Consider the following 16,520-nt stretch of genomic DNA (forward strand, 5'->3'; position numbering starts at 1 on the left):
TTTATGTTTTTTTAATAAAATGCTTCATGTTTTTGCTCCTTTATTCTTGCACCAAATGTGATTATGTAGGGGCTGAAGGGAATTCAGGTTAATATGTTGACACACTTAACAATGCAGGGTCATGTTGCACAATACGCTTCACTGGTTTGGTTCAGTACACCCCCTGACAGGGCCTAATCATCCCCTGCCCTAAAGGCAAAGGGAAAGAGAGGATTTTAATTACTGCTCTGTATGCAAGTTTGCCAGCATTAAATTGAGACATAATTAGGCCTCTGAATTTTAATAATTGTCCTAGCTAATTGGGCAGACAAGTACGTTATGCAGCACGGCGTGATTAGATAATTAGTATTTTCAAATGACAAAATTGGGCCCTTGATTACAAATTCTACTTGAAGGCCGGGAGAAAGGTAGCAAGAGGATCTTTACAAATCTATTAAGGGAGAGTTTAGCGATGTTGGTAATTTAAAGTCTATTAGGATGCAACATTTCATTCTCAGGGCTAGGTGTCTGGGACAAGGGCCACTGGCCAACTTCAGTTCCCACTAAGATTCCTCCTCAGAAGGCTTCTTGGGGTCTGCCATACCTTTTCTGCACCCCTCCCCAAACTTAGTAACCATTACTGATCATGAGGAAAGGTTTCTCTAGCTAGATGCCAGGTGGCAATTGATAGTGATGAAAAAGAAATTACGTGATGTAAGAACGGTAGAACAGAGAGGGGGTAGGTAGTCCATCCAGGTCAGGGGTGTAACTGTCCATTGTGGCTTTCTCTGGCAAACAGCTGTCCTTTCTTTCATCTACCAGAATTCCCCCAACTCATTCCCAGGGGCTGGTAATAAGGTGTCATTGGCTCTACACAATCTCTTAGATTTTTGAGCTTTTATATTTTGGGGATAAAGAGCAAGGGCTTAGGAGACAGCCTGGGTTTGAGGTCATCACCTACCAGGAGTTTGACCTTGGATGTTACTTAATCTCTCAAGTCTCAGTTTTCTCATTTGGAAAATGAAGATAATAGTACTTTCCTCAATTCATAAGATCATTGAGAGAATTAAATAAGATAATGCATTTAAAGCTTTAAGCACAGTGCCTGGCATGGAGTAAGTGCTCAATAAATACTAGCTATTAAAATATCAATTAAACCAAAAAGCGTGGGTGGGAAGGTAGACCGTGAAGGTGATGGGTCTGGCTCTTTGGCTATGCCAGCAGTCAAATAAGGCAAAGGGTCTCTAACCCCACCACTTTCTGAGCAAAAAACATGGTCCCCCTATTCATGCCTGGGAAGGCCCAAAGATAATAGTTACCTCTATAGCTCCAAGGCTTAAACAGATCTCCTTTCTCCCTATTCTTTAAGGATTGGCATGATAGACAAGCCTACCATGCACAAGCCATGGAGGCAGTTAACCTAAGAGGAATAAGATATAAATTCTGCGTCTTCCCCACTTCTACGACTCTGCACAAATATCACTTTCTTGCCACAGAGGCATATTTCTGGTTGCTAAACTTTTCTTACAATCGATGATCAGTAGGCTGGACTCAGACCTATGTATTTCAGGCAAAAGGAATATTAACTGGATGCAAACCGGAGTCATAAAATGACTGCTAAGTGTTCTAGGATGACAACGTGATGATAGTTTTTAAGGCGAAACTCGAACATTCTGGATATATATTCATGACCATTGAGGATGATCATAAGGAAAATAACCAAGTCTCCATGGCCTGGTATCGTCAAGACAGCCTACCATGCTGGATCAGCATTTCTTTTGCTTTAGAACGTTATGCCATCTCATTTATGAATAATGGAAGAGCTCGGGTGGAGATTTGAATCAGACTACAGAGTTCTCTCTCTGTGGTTAAACTTCGTATCTCCCTAGCATAACCTCCGCAATGCAGCAACACCTAAACAACGAGAGGGGAGGAGAACATCCTGATACTATAGAAAGACGCGAAAACATTTACGTTTAAGTGTAGAATGCACACATTCTGTGGCCAACCAAATTTAGAAGCAAAGAGTAAGATTATACTAAAAAATGGGAGGACAAAAAGAGAAAATAAGAATGAGCCGGAAGCCTGAGCTTTATTACACGATAAGGGACCCTCTCTTCCGGGGCTGCGAGTTTCTCCCGAAGTTCACGCAGACGCTGTCTGCGGGGTCACACGCGTGGCCAAGAGCCCCAGCCTTACTACATTTCCCTGTTGCCAAGAGGAAACATATCGCTGGGGGCGGGGGAGGGGATGGAGTTCGTAATAACTGTCATAAGGATTTTTTCCCCCAATACACAATGCTGGAGCCCTCTCTTTTTGAAGAAGTGCGTTTATGACTGATCGCTCAACACCTTGTTGGTTCTGATTGCAGAAAACACACCTTATAAATATATGATAACCATCCTGTAATAGTGTGACAATTTACTTCACAGTGCGTTTCGGGCTGCTAATTGATCGTTTCAGTCCAGGGACGATTTGGAATAAATTATAGCCATCAAAAGGATATCACAGCTCATTTTAGTGGAAGGGTTTCCACGTCGCTTCGCGTTCGTCTCCCGGAGAGCTGCCTGCACCCCGCGGGCAGAGGAGGGAGGAGGGGACTGGGGAAAAAGAGGCCGGAGGGGCGGGGCGGGGCAGGGCGGGGCCAGCCGGGCGGGGCGTGGGGGGGGGAGATTAACAGGGGCGGGGAGTCGGGGGAAGGCAGGTGGGGCGGGGCGGGCGTCCGGGCGCTAGGCGGCTGCAGGTCCGCGGCCCAACGGTAGAGGCCTCCCTCGCGAGGCGGCGCTGGGGCGGCGCGGGCGCTACCAGCTGGGGCTCGGCTCCCCGGCGCGAGCCTGCGCGCCCTAACCTGCGAAGTCCCCGCGCGGCCCGGCCCAGAGTGAGTATTCCCCACCCGCTCTCCTCCCCCAGCAGGAGGCAGCGCCGTTGACTGGAAGTGAGGCTCTCCCTCGGGCAGAGGGCCTGGCTTTGGTGCGCGGGTGCTCGCGTGCGCCGGGGCTTTCCCGCGAGGGCAGACGTGGCGCTCCAGGCCGCTGCTCTCTGCGCCCCGGGAGTCGGGAATAGAAGGGCGTGGAGGCGCCGCGGCTCCCTTCCGGGCCTTTGGGTACAGTTGGGGGCCACGGCTCGGGGAACTCTAGTTCTCCTGCTGCAGTTGGGGAACCGGGACTTGCGGAGAAACCTGGCCCGGGAGGGGGCGTCGGCCACCACAAACCCGAGGGGAGCGCGCGGGGAGGGCGGACCCAGTCTCTGGACGCCGAGAGGGAATGCCGGGGTCGCGAGCGCGCGGGGCCGGTAGGGCAACGGGCCATGCACTGTGCCGCGCGGAGAGAGCGGGGGCCTGAAAGTGGTCACAGGAGTGCCCGGCCCGGCGCGCCGATCGGGAGCGCTTCGCCAAGGCCAAGCCAAGGCGTCCGGACCCTGCCCGCCTCGGAGACGGTCTCTCCCGGCAGCCCTTGACCGCGATTTCAGTTCCCAGCTAAGTGTGTGTGTCGTGTGCCGTGTTCATGGAGAAGAGAGACCAAAAGGCCTATCGCTGCACGGGATTCGAATTTGGAAAAAAAAATGTATTTAACAGCCCCTGTGCTGGCCTCTTGAGGGTCAAGCAGCCCCTAATCCCCGCCCACGAATCCTCCAGGCAACTTTAATTTTGTTCCTAAATTAAAGCACAGGAAAGGTTGAGGCCCTTCAGCTCACGCGAAGCATACCCCATCCCGTGGGTTCAGAGCAGGGCTTCAGCACGATGTTCCTAGTTTTTTAGTACTTTGTCACGCTAATATATTATTTCGATCTCGGGCACCAATGTTTCCATGCAGGCGATTTTGACAGGAATCATCATACAGAGCTATTATGAAGTGTGATGTCCGTGTGTTCTAGAAGGACGAATAATAGATAAACCACATCTTGACACGGTATCTTACAAAGAAACATCTGGGGCCGTTGGTAACAGGCATTTTAATTCACACACCAAAAATATTTTGTGTTTGGCTGACATCTTTCAAAATGCTGAAAGAGGAAGTAGCATTTATCATTTTGTAGGTATTTATCAGTGTACTCACAAAAGTCCCCATAGGAGGGAGGAGCGTTTTGTCTTATTCTTATTCTGTGAAATATCTGAGGAGTAGAGACATTATATAATCGACCAAATAATCCATAATTAGTCGTGGGAGAGCTAAATCTATGAGATCATATATTTTCTAAAACTGAAATAATTGGAAAGGTCAGGAAACTGTGGTTGTGTTTATACCTCTATTGTGGAGGATAATCACAATAGTAAGGATTTATAATAATTTAGGCTAATGTCTGTTAGCATAAATGAGATCTTTTGCTTTTAGCAGGAGTGCTGGATGTGTGAAATGATCAATTTATACCAGATATGGAAACCAAGCAAACTTTTTATGAAACTCCAAGTTTAATGATTGTTATTTACTTATGGGTATTAAAGACTTTGATTGAAGCAAGTGATTAGGTTCAAAAGTATGACTAGGGCCCTAATAAATGAATTCTGAAATCTTAAGCAATTCATATCTAAGTTGATGCTTTAGACTTGACATTTATTTAACAATCAGAATCTATTTACAAGGACCAAATCCCATGGGAGGTTAAACAGTTAGTTTTACAATGAACTTCATATGTGTTGACCCAAGATATGGATTTCTTTTCTTCCAATACATTCACTTAATAAGTTTTATTTCATTATTTGTTATAGGCCTTTCACTTCACTTTGCCATTGAACGTGATCCTTGTAGGCATTTAATAAATAATGTTGAAATGTAACTGAAATATTTTCATTTTCTCCTGTCTGCAAGAAATTCAAGGAATATTATTATGAAAGTATTAAAAACTGATCATTTCATTTAGACAAATGGGAAAATGGATTGACTTCCTTCAAGTAACAAGAGAAGAAAATCAATTAGGTATCAGAAAATTTTCTATTGCCTATACCCTATTCACAGCACCATATTTTGTTGTGCTTTTTTTTTTTGTCCTTAGAACATTTTTTTTTTAAGCTTAAAGAATCTGCATGTTTGAAGAGGCTGTGATGTTCTTGTAATTATTCTTAGAATGTAAAGTTTTCCTTAAAAGGCCTTTCTCCTTATATGATATGCTACACTGGCTGGTTTTATATGGATGAAAGCACTGTGCTTTAGTTAAAATCAAAACCACGTCCCTTTTTTTCCTGACTTGAACAGTTACCTGCAATAAAACCAGGCAAACAAAAAACATATCCCAAGTACTCACATAGGCACCTGGTTAAATTTACTGGTTTTAGCAAAAAGAGGAAAATATGCCAATGTGTTTACCCCCAAATATTTGTGGTTTACATTTTTCTTGGTTAATGCTTGAAATCCTTAAAAACAATGAATAGATCCTTGAATATGACAACACTTTGCTTAAAATCTGAAGATATGCCTAGAAAATGTAAAATCTTGTCAAGGCAATGATAGAAGCAAAAATGTTAAGAATGATTTTGTTCTTAATCCTAATACCGTGCTTTAGGACTGAAACTATATAAGTAAGATATGACTGTAGACTAATGTGTCTGTGTTTTAACAACTATGCCAGAACTTACACATATGTTTTAGTGTGCCCCCCGTCCAACTAGTCACCTTGGAAGGTTGTCACTTATTACAGCGATGCTTCCTTTGCCGCCATTGCTCAGACCTCTTTTGGAGTTGTTCACTGGGCACCGTTTTCAGAACTGACAGCACATCTCACTAAAAAGCGTTAGCACAACATTGTGAACATAATTAATACCACTGAATTGTATATTTGAAAGTGGTTAAAAGGGGAAATTTTATGTTGTATATATGTTGCCTCTTAAAATAAAAAGCCATAGAATCATAAAACACAGTTAAGAAAAAGCCATAGAACCATACAGCACAAAGAGTGAACCCTAATGTAAATTATGGATGTTAGTTAATAATACATAATTCTGATTTTTAGGAAAAGGCTTGGAGGTCACAAATCATCTTCCTTTGAGGGCCTTACAGTGCCCTAAAACATAAATTGGGTGATCAAATCAGAGTGATAAAATTTGGGGTCAAAAGAAGCTGAAGGACAGATAGCTTTCTTGAGTGGCTTTTAAATTAGCTTTGAGGTCAATATCCATAGTTTGAATAGTGGCAGTACCATTAGAATAAGAGGGCCTGCCAATGGACGGCTTTAAGAAAAGTGCTTGTTTGGAGCTACACATTGTTTTTGATTTGTCAATGAGTTACTAATTTAATTTATAGGTACATTAGTATGATGTGTAGGTACATATTTCGAAAGTCATGTATGTCATGTCTTAGAAAGTCACCAAGATTTTGGTTAGGTAAATTCTGCTCTGGTTTTAAAAGCTGTTAAGTTCTACAGTATGGAACTAGGTGGGAAAAATTCAAGATCTCATGGGCTAAAATCAGATTGCCCTACATAGTTCCCCACAAGTGGTGTTCCATATTCCTTAAAGTTTAAGAGGATCATAGCCAGTTAAGAAATCACAATTAACTTGTATTCCATTTGGTGAGCAAGGTATTCCACCATTACAAAAAATGCAAACATCCTTGAACTATAGGGGAAGTCTAACCTTTAGGTTGAAACACTTGTCATTTTTAATAGTTGATTATGAATGTAGACCCCATTGTAGGTGTGTAGTAAAACCACTGTGTACTGTTAAAACTTAATAATATGCTGCCTGTTATACTATCATTGAGACTCCAAACCCAGTGAATTTAAACGCTTATGATATTTAAGACCACAATAAGGGATAACAGGCAGAAGACACCCGAGGAAAGGAGAGGGAGAAGGAGGGATTATGGGACTAGTCATAATTAGTTTAATTCATGTAGGTGAAGGGAGGGTTTAACATTGCTTTCCAAAAACCACCAGCAAACAATTTAAAATCTGAGGAAATAATTCAAATTCAGCTCCAGCTGAGACTATATGAAGGACCAAGAAAGGCAGAAAGAATGTAATTAGCTGAGTAGGAAATTTTCTAAGAGTTCAGATCTAATACCTTTAGTATTATTATGAGAGGGCCATGGGATCATTAGTGATTAGCAGGAATCCAGACCATAATGATCAGGAGAGATCAAGGCCAGCGGACAAAGATGAAAGAGCCTTCCTGCTTAAACTGAATGTTGCGAATGCTGATGTTCTTATATAGGGAAGGTCAGCCAGCCAACAAAGTAGGGCAACAGTCCCAAAGCAACAAGTATGCTCCCTCTTTCATCCTAGAGTTAGATTGGATATGGAGATTAGCTAAGTTTGAACTGAGACAAAAAGAATGTCCTTATTTTGGCCACTTATAAAGTCTGGAACTTTTAGTCCTCCTTTGATAAGTTTGGATAGTGCCCAAAAATCAGAGAAGGGAACCTGCTGGGCCCTTGGTACCAGGGTTACACACTTAACTAAGAGGTCAGTGAACAAGGTACATAAACCAAATTTCACATCTTTTTTGAGGAAAAACATTGGACTGTTTGTCCATTCGGTAGACAAAACAGCTCATAAAGTTTATATTAGAAGTGCAAGAGTATATCAGGTACCTAGAAAACTCTGGATAAACAGTGACAGTGTGGAAAAACAAGTGATAGTGATTTTAGCTTTTTCTTTGAAATGAATAGCCTAACTATCATGCTTACCAATCTCCTGTAAATTTAAGAATTATTCAGATATTTCTTAATTTGAGTCCAAGTTTAAATTTTGTGCATAGTGTTTATGGGTTCAGTCATGGGCTTCTTGGTATGTCTCAGTTGTATTAGAAGTCTGGTGGGGGTAGTTTGAAGCCCGTATCTTTCAGACTGAGATTCCTGGCTTTAGATTTACAAAATTCACATGTGAATCCAGAATATAGAAAAGACAAGAAGTTGCTCTGAGATTTGTGAAGTATTACATGGTAGAAAGAGTTCTGGACCAGGAGTAGGGAGTAGACTTATGTGTACTAATTATGTTATTTTGGTTTCCTCCTAATCAAATAGACACAGAAGTAATATCTACAGGGCCTGTTTCACAGGGTAGTTTTAGCTTCATCTGAGATGAAGTCAGTGCAAGGATTTGATTCATTAAGTGCTGTGCATATGCAAGATTTATGTGCTACAACACAGATTTGTAGGTGAAGATACGGGTTGTACCCCTTGAGCTGTCCAGATGTTTAAATCAAATTATAAATGAAGATGGAAATCCATCCTTGGGAACTTGGGAGAATAGACTAGTATTAGCATGGATACTAGAGACAAGTGGATAATATAGACAGTATTCCTCCTTTCTCAGATTCATGAGTAGCATACCCTCTTGCCAGTGCAAGAGATTTTATTTTGGTGCTTCCAAAGGAGATCTTTTGGATGCAAAGAAATCTGCTAGCTCCCTTAACACTATCAAGCTCTGATCCACCAGTGTTGATACTGAAGGGACCATGTCCATGTGGACTTCCAGGCCTTGATACTTGTGACCTTAAAGAACCTTTTTCCCCTTGGAGATTTCATTAATACCCATTACCATGTTCATGGCATAGAAAATAAGAAGTACGCTTGAGTTCCACAAATTGTCTTAATTGGTCAGTTATAAACGCTTTTCTTTTGCAATTGTTATTCCTCCCACAGCAGCAACTCGTTTTTTTTGCTGCAAAGAAAGCAAGACCTTCCAGGCCATTAAAAAAAATTAACACTTGTATCTTTGATTTTCTCCTGCTTTTCTCTTTGCATTTAAAAGGTATAGTGTCTACAGGGTTAAGGGCAATTTGTCTCTGTTTCACAGGAACACTAGTACATGCACAGCCAGCATTTTTGGCTCTGAATAACATGAAACACACCTACTAGAGAGGAAGTGAGAGTAGGAGGGGAGGTCTGAAATGCCCTAGGGTGGGGCAACTCATCCTTTTGTTACTGTTGGGTTTCAGGATCTACCCTACTGGGGAGTAAGAATAGTGTACCTTGAATTAAGTCATAGAGGGCTGTATTCTGAAGATTTGTTGAGTATCTTCTAAACAAAGACACTTGCTTCATAAATTCACATTGTATGAGGCACAATGTATTTGGGCTAGTACATTGTGGCTAAGGAAAAGGAGCATTAGAATGAGATAGACTGTGTTTGAATATGAGTCTGCCACTTACTAGCTGAGTGACTTGGACAAATTTCTTAATCTCTCTGAACCTCAGTTTCTTTTCTTTTTTTTTAAATTTATTTTTTTATTTATGATACATAACCACATACAAACACAAACATTCTTATCATATGATCATTCCGTTCTTGTTATATAATCAATAACTCACACTATCATCACATGATTGTATATTCATCATCATGATCATTTCTTAGTATATCTGTATCAATTCAGAAAAAGCAATAAAAAGAAAAACAGAAAAAAAAATTCATACATACCATACCCCTTACCCCTCCCCTTCACCGATCACCAGGATTTCAATCTACTAAATTTATTTTAACATTTGTTCCCCCTATTATTTATTTATTTTTAATCCATATGTTTTACTTACCCATCAATAAGGTAGACAAAAGGAGCATCAGACACAAGGCTCTCACAACCACACAGTCACACTGTGACAGCCATATCGTCATGCAATTATCTTCAAGAAACATGGCCACCAGAGCACAGCTCCACATTTTCAGGCAGTTCCTTCCAGCCTCTCCATTACACTGTAACTAAATAGGTGATATCTGTTTAATGCGTAAGAATAACCTCCAGGATAACCTCTCAACTCTGTTTGGAATCTCTCAGCCGCTGACACTTTATTTTGTCTCATTTTACTCTTCCCCCTTTTGGTCGAGAAGATTTTCTCAATCCTTTGATGCTGAGTTCCAGCTCATTCTAGGATTTCTGTCCCACGTTGCCAGGAAGGTTCACACCCCTGGGAGTCGTGTCCCACGTAGAGAGGGGAAGGGCGTTGCATTTGCTTGCTGTGTCAGCCAAGAGAGAGAGGCCACATCTGAGCAACAGAAGAGGTTCTCTTGGGGGGTGACTCTCAGGCCTAATTTTAAGTAGAGCCTCAGTTTCTTCATCTGCAAAAATGGCAATAATAACAGTGCCTACTGCTAAGGGTTGTGCATGAAGTGAATGCTCAACAAATGGGAGCTGTATTATTAGTTCTGGAGAGTTGGGGGGGATATAAAGAAATATAAGACAAATTCCTGCCTTCAAGGAGTTTACAATCTGATTGGAAGGACTGAATTAGAAGAAAACTGACAATACAGGGCAAAAATAGTAGTGTCAAATGAACATTGTAGAAAATGAAGAGTTCAGCAGTCTACCAAGGTTTCAAGATGAAGATGGGAATTTCACTCTGGGATTTGCAAACTGAGTGGGATTCAGAAATGTAGGGTAAAGTTGAGAAGACATTCCAAATGGCAAGGGAAAGAAGTGATGAGAATACATAGCAAGAGGGCAGGGTTCAGTATGCCAGCATGGAAAGTATACCAACCAGCTTTTGAGCTTGAAGAGATTAAATGAGATAATGTTTGTAATGCCTCGCATGGTATTTGGTACCTCACAGGCTGTCTGCCTGAAGTCTTTTTTAGGCAAGTAATTGAAAACAAACTAGGAAACATCAATTAGTGCTAATGGGGGGGGAGGATGGGGAGGAGGTTTGAAGACCACTTTAAGGAGCTGGGCTGTTACAAGCAACAGGAGCTATCAAGGCTTTTGAATAAAGCAGGAATTTAGGATACTTAATCTCAAGCCACTCTGAAGGCTGCATTGAAGGTAGGAAGAAACTCATCATGCAGGTTTAAAATGATGAGTCTAGACTAGAATAGTGGCAGTGGTTACCAGACCTGGTTGAGCTGGTCTGTTTAAAGTTTCCTTCGTAAAAGCAGTTTAAGACTCAGCAGTATGGAGGAAGAGGGAGTTTATTGTAGACTCCTAATATTTAGTGTCAGTTACCCAGAATAGGTCCACAGTTTTGGAAAATCGAGCTGACCGAATCTACAGGGGCAATTAAGGTGGCAGATAACTTTGATGCTAAATAAGCCCTCGCACTTGCTTTGACTTACAAAATAGCCCTTTTTAAAGCCCTTCCCTTTTCCTGTTGTTAATACATATGAGTTTGTGTATATTACTGGTTTTCAGTAAGATCATTTATAGCTGTACAGAGTTTGGGTTAGGACTGTAGCCCCAATGTGTATTGAGGTAAATGGAAAGGATTTTGTCAGCAAAATGGCAATTTTGATGACTTTGTTTTATTTGATGAGGGTGTAATTTGGATGACAAAACTCTGTCTTCTCCCTAAATTTTATAAATGATTTAATTAAAAACACAAACCTAGAAAATAGTTTTGTATAGTGGGGGATTCATTTATATTGCCTCTCATTCTCACCCCACTTCTCTCTTTTTTCTATCCATAGTAGTTTTGTAATAGGAGGGTATAAGATAGATAATTGTGTTTATAAAGGAAATTATACTGATTAAATGAATACCAGTCTTAAGTTAGCAAATTGCAACTACTGATTATCATTTAGTGATAGGCCTTAAACATATAATTGACCTACCATTCATTTCATGAACTTTGCTGTTCCTTCATTTGGCTGTAGAGACAACATTGTGCTAGTAGCTCTGGGGTATCTGAATATTTAATTGTGGCCAAGCATTTCTTCTCTAGGAAGGATGATGCACATGCCAGGGAATTGTGCATAGTGGTTAACAAAAGGAGATAAGTGACAGAAGAAAAGGCAGGTCCTGTGAGGGTAGAGGCAGAGCAAACTGGCTTAGCGCTGCTGCTTCTGAGCAAGGACACGGAATGCATTTCACTTCTCATCGTCTTGAGTGTATTTAAATCATCAGCTTGGTTGGGGGAGGAAAGAAAGCATGAGGTTGTAAGGCTGATTATGATGCAAACGTGCAGATTATATCTGGCTCCTAACACTCCTTTTTACTCCAGCCTGGAAAAAGAAGACTGCTAAAGGAGCCTATTCCAAGGAAAGAAAGGAGAGAAAGCAAAATACATCTCCCGACTTTTCAATGAAAGACTCTATGAAAATACATTTTGTTTTTGGATTTATGACACCCATGCTACCCTACAGAATATCCAAAGTAGCTCTGGCAGAAGTCATGGCTAGAGGGTGCAGACCAAGGGTAGGTGGGCATAGGGCAGAAGTTGTTCAGAGCTGTTGATGGCAGTTTTGCTGAAGGGGCCTCATCAGAGACCAAGCCTCTACCAACTGGTGGTGGCCTCGCTGCAGATTTCAGCCTTGTCCCCTTTTCCAACCTCCCTGCCTTCTGCTCTTACAGTGGGACATCTTTTTCTCTCTTCCCCTGTTTTTCAATTAAATGAGTTAATTACCAGGCGTTTAACTTTTTGCCAGATTCTTTCATTATGCCTAGAGTTGTTGCTGAGCGGCAAAGGGAAGTAATAACATTCACAGTGAGGGGCAAATCCTGTTAATGAACAAATTAAAGTTCAAACAGTGATTCAAGTTCACAACCTCTCCTTGGCTCTTTTCTTTAATAAGAGTTATACATGTTACTTTCCTCGCTCTTTTCTCCCTTTTATTACTTTTTAAGCTTTTCATCAACACTGCCTGGGTATATCCGAGGCTCCCAACCTTTCAGCCCTAACAAGGACAGGAGCAGTTATAATCCTGTCTTAATTTGGCAACGTTTGTAAAACACATAAAGGGTCCAGGGTCACCTTTGGTCTAGCTTCCACCTCCTGCCTGGGCTGAGTGAGCCGCTCTTTTCCATACTCTTCCCTCTCAGGCAGTCAGGATTCAGTGACTCAACTTCACTCTTCAGGCTGGCGAGGCCACAAGTGCCCTTGTTTCTCTCTGTTTCCTCTCCACTTGTCTTCTTTGCCCATCTGGTTGTAGTGCTTGGTAGGGGGGTGAAGGCAGGAACCCTATGAACTAAAAGCTGGGAACTTCTATGGGAAAGGGGTTTAAAAGGTAGGAAGAAAATGCTGGGACTCCCAAAGTCAACTCCCTCCCTCTCCACACTGCCAAACACTAGCTCACTTACAGACCTCTCCATTCCAGGCTTCTCGGCCCTGAACGGGGCTGGGTCCTGGCGGGAAGGAGAGGGGAGTCTGGTACCTGTTTACTTCGCCTTCCCCCTTGATATTTTTTTGGACTGTGGATTGCGTGGGGGTCTTTTCCACTTCTGCGCCTGGCTTCTCATCACTATCCCCAAAGCTTGGCTTGATATAATCACCATGACAACTGCAATCTATGAGCATACACATAATAGAGATGAAATAGACAAAAGATTAGCATGCCATGAAAAGTACAATAAGTTTCTTATTTAGCATTTAGATAACTGTCTTTCCTTCAGAGCAAGCTTCAAAGTTGAAACCAGTTTAGACCAAGAGGATTAATTCTTTCTCCCGCATGCTTCATTGAATCTCTCATTACCAAACTTTGTCTGTATTGATGTAAGATTTGATTGAAGATTAGAGCATTTAGCAAATCTTGCTTTTCTGCATGTATCAGGTCCTTTCAAGCACGGATCGCAGTGCCCAGTGGTCAATACCCTTACTTTTATCCAGTGTCTGCTTCATTTAAACTTAATCAACTCCATCAATGAACTGGAACAGGGAAACGTCCCTGTGGTAAGAATGTTGTGCTTTTGTGGGATAATTCTTCGCTCTTTCCCAATCCGTTGGCGTTAAACCTAAAATTGCACTATGATGAACTTTTTTTTAATCAATATGATAATGACAATTGGGCCTGAACGCTCTGGTAGGACTTAGAGTGGAGCGGGATCTGGCCCCCATTACCAAAACAACTTCTCATCCTATGGTGGTCCCGCCTCCTTTTGTGTGGCTTTAATACCTTTTCTTCCCTGACATTGAATATTGCTCAAGCTGGAAATGATGCATCTTTGTAGGGAAGGCTCATTTGTCACAGCCAGAAAGTGAAGCAGACCGATTGGTTGTGTGAATTATCTGACTTGCTGCAGTGAATTATTTGCACTGTTTCCCTACCTAGTCAACAAGTTCCTGAGGTATAGTAGAGATCAATCAAAACTGACAGCCTGCATGTGAAGGCTTTACTGTGTAAATCTGGTGCACTCATCCTGGCCATGCCGGCCCTGGCATCTGTATATCATTTTTATACTGCTACCAGTAGAGCAATTTCAAAAGTATTTGCAAGGAAAATGCGTGTCCCCATCTGTTCCTAGAAGCATAAATGTGCCACCTTCGGAGGTTTTTCACTGGTAATCATATCTTTAATGATCAACAGACTAGTGATATATACCTTTCCATAAAATGGGGTTTTCTTCACTTTATTGTGATTGGCTAGAATAAATAGCTTTTCCATATGTTAGGGAGATAAAATATAAGATTAGCAGAGGTCGTTTGTTGGATAGTAAACAAAAGAAACAATTCATTCCAAATAATCTCTGTAAAGAAGCAATGGCAAAATTAAGTTGCAATAACACAGCTTCTGAGGTCCCATATCAGGAAACAGACCTTGTTCCTCCTTGGAAAAGAAGCCTTTTAAGAGCAGAAACTCAGAGTCTTCTAGGAGACTCTGGTGGTTTATTCTAGGAGGTGGAGGAGGGAGAGAAGCAGAGTTGGGAAGGAGAGGCTAGAATAATACTTGTTTGTTTTACTTCAATTTTAAGGTCGATTTTCCCTTCCTTTATTTTTGCCTGTATTTTGTCCGTCCCACTACAGTGCGCTGAGTAAATTGGTGGGTGGTGTATTCAGAAATGAGAAAAACAAAACGCCTCCCTCCTGAATTTCTCTTCACTCTTTTCAATGGGAGGGGAATTGTTCACACACTTTCAAAAATAAAGGTTGGCTTTCTCTTCTCCCGTAGAAAAAGGAGTGGCCTCGGAGGATGGGGCAGAGTTCTGGGCTTTATGTGAAATTCCAAAGCCATAAGAAATGGTGCATCAAGGTGAGATAGCTATTGCCTACTAGAGAACCCTCAAGATGTGTTCTCAGTGATCTAATCCCATTTGTATGGGCTACAGTTCACAGATATAATCAGCACACCCACCTCATACCCATAAAATGCGCATATTCTCCATGCTTTGTAACCTGAGTCCTCTTTTCAGATGCAGCCACTCAGTTCTGCTTAGCTATCTTGGCGAAATTTGGAAGCTTCTTGAGGATCCTGGGTGAGGGACAGGGCTGTTGGGAAGGGGTCCCCAGATCTATTTGTTGTTCAGAGTTAGGAGAGAACTGAAGTTTCCACAAAGGGCTGACAGGTTTCCAAAAAGAGCTGACGTTAGTGGCAGGCGTATAAATCTGAACAGTGGCAGGCGTATAAATCTGAACAATGACCTCAGCCTAGGCACTCTCCAGAAAACAGGCGCACAGCTGGACCTGTTTCCCACAAGTCAGGTATTGAGTATGAGAAGGGTGGAGTTCCTTTCTGGAGCTTTGCCTTGTGATCATCAAAACCTTGAGAACAAGGCCTGGAACTAAGGAAGGGAGTAGGTTACCAAACCTCTGGTTCCGTATTCTTTCCTATGATACATTGTTATTGACTTTTTTACCCAGGATAAGGGGAGGGGAAGCTAACTCTTTCCTTTATAAACTACCCACCCCCCTTTCCCTGTGGCATAGTCCACAGAATTCTTAGCTTTCAAATGCCTACTGCTTTCACTGCAGCAGAAATGTGCTGGTGTCAATTTCATGGGGGGAAATGGGGTCTGCAGGCAGGCCCCAAGCAGAAAATCTCCATTAGCATTTTGGACCCAACTTGTGCTACTTACCTGGTCCCAGTGAGGTTTAGGAACAACCTACGGTACAGTAGAAAAATAGTGCAACTGAGGCCCATGGCGACTGTCAAAAGATTTTAATTTCTCCTTAATTTTAGAAACAGTCTTACAGGCTGAGTTGCACTACACTGTATCTATAAAATTTACAAATAGATCACCCTTTGCCTAATATGAAAACAGACTTACTATAGTATTGCAACTGAAATTAAAACAAAGGGAAGTCACACTTATGGTTTCCACATTGTGATGTGATATCCTGCAGATATTCAGTAAATTAACTTGCCAAAAAGGAAATCCTGGAACGTATTGTGTATGAAATGTGATTTACACTCAATTTTTGAAAAAATTAAATATCCTGATTTCTATGTTTGTAACTTTGAATCCCATTTCTGTTACTTGCTTTCCTAAAATGAAAGGAAATTTGTAAAAAAAAAAAAAACCTCACCAGTTGGTTTTGTGCAGAAGAGACAGATCCGTGACATTGGCTCCTTCCCTTGTTCAGGAGGACACACTGGGTGGAGATGGTTTCCCATGATGCACTCCTGTGCTTGGCGTCCCATCTAACCCAGAAGACAGGAACATTACTGGGCGCTAGGCTGAAGCAGGCACGACCAGGATTTAATCACCAGCCGTTCACAAAGGAGTGGAAGACATGCATAGCTTGTCTTTAAGGGCTCTGAGCCACAGAACTGCAGGCATCTAAGGAGCGTCACAGGCCACCCAGGATTTCCTAAACCCTTGGCTGGACCCATGTGCAACACCAAATCCTGTGCTGCTTCAATACCAAAGTCTCTTGTACATATGCACATTCACTGCAAAGGTGGAAGGCAACTAGGACAAGGATTGAAATAAAACAACACAAATACACCATGTTCAGGGGGAAATC

The 16,520-nt window shown here is 41.9% G+C and overlaps 4 long non-coding RNA genes across 10 annotated transcripts in view; 2 read left to right on the plus strand and 2 right to left on the minus strand.

Annotated features, from left to right (window-relative positions):
* The window catches only part of LOC143649459 (uncharacterized), a 66,946-nt gene extending 64,331 nt beyond the window's left edge, over nucleotides 1-2,615 (minus strand). The window contains exon 1 of the long non-coding RNA XR_013159007.1: nucleotides 2,360-2,615. This is a non-coding gene — a long non-coding RNA (uncharacterized LOC143649459). The remainder of the gene's footprint in view (nucleotides 1-2,359) is intronic.
* A 118-nt stretch (nucleotides 2,616-2,733) lies between these two features.
* Nucleotides 2,734-16,520, plus strand: part of LOC143650045 (uncharacterized) — a 72,937-nt gene continuing 59,150 nt past the window's right edge. For 4 of the 5 annotated variants that reach the window (XR_013159326.1, XR_013159324.1, XR_013159325.1 and 1 more), the window contains exon 1: nucleotides 2,734-2,857. This is a non-coding gene — a long non-coding RNA (uncharacterized LOC143650045). Of the gene's footprint in view, nucleotides 2,858-3,046; nucleotides 4,011-4,784; nucleotides 4,893-11,843; nucleotides 13,509-14,724; nucleotides 14,806-16,520 lie in introns of those variants that run through there. The other variant, XR_013159327.1, reaches the window with a different exon arrangement.
* LOC143650046 (uncharacterized) overlaps nucleotides 4,399-16,520 on the minus strand; it is a 13,592-nt gene continuing 1,470 nt past the window's right edge. Inside the window, exons 2-5 of one of the 3 annotated variants that reach the window (XR_013159330.1) lie at nucleotides 16,080-16,194; nucleotides 12,994-13,126; nucleotides 5,586-5,693; nucleotides 4,399-4,777 (exon numbers count right to left, since the gene is read on the minus strand). This is a non-coding gene — a long non-coding RNA (uncharacterized LOC143650046). Of the gene's footprint in view, nucleotides 4,778-5,585; nucleotides 5,694-11,020; nucleotides 12,774-12,993; nucleotides 13,127-16,079; nucleotides 16,195-16,520 lie in introns of those variants that run through there. The other 2 variants (XR_013159329.1, XR_013159328.1) reach the window with 2 other exon arrangements.
* The window catches only part of LOC143650047 (uncharacterized), a 7,609-nt gene continuing 5,906 nt past the window's right edge, over nucleotides 14,818-16,520 (plus strand). Inside the window, exon 1 of the long non-coding RNA XR_013159331.1 lies at nucleotides 14,818-16,520. This exon is cut by the window's right edge and continues 1,159 nt beyond it. This is a non-coding gene — a long non-coding RNA (uncharacterized LOC143650047).

This window comes from Tamandua tetradactyla, chromosome 11 (assembly GCF_023851605.1).
Source record: "Tamandua tetradactyla isolate mTamTet1 chromosome 11, mTamTet1.pri, whole genome shotgun sequence".
In the NCBI taxonomy this organism is placed as follows: domain Eukaryota; kingdom Metazoa; phylum Chordata; class Mammalia; order Pilosa; family Myrmecophagidae; genus Tamandua; species Tamandua tetradactyla.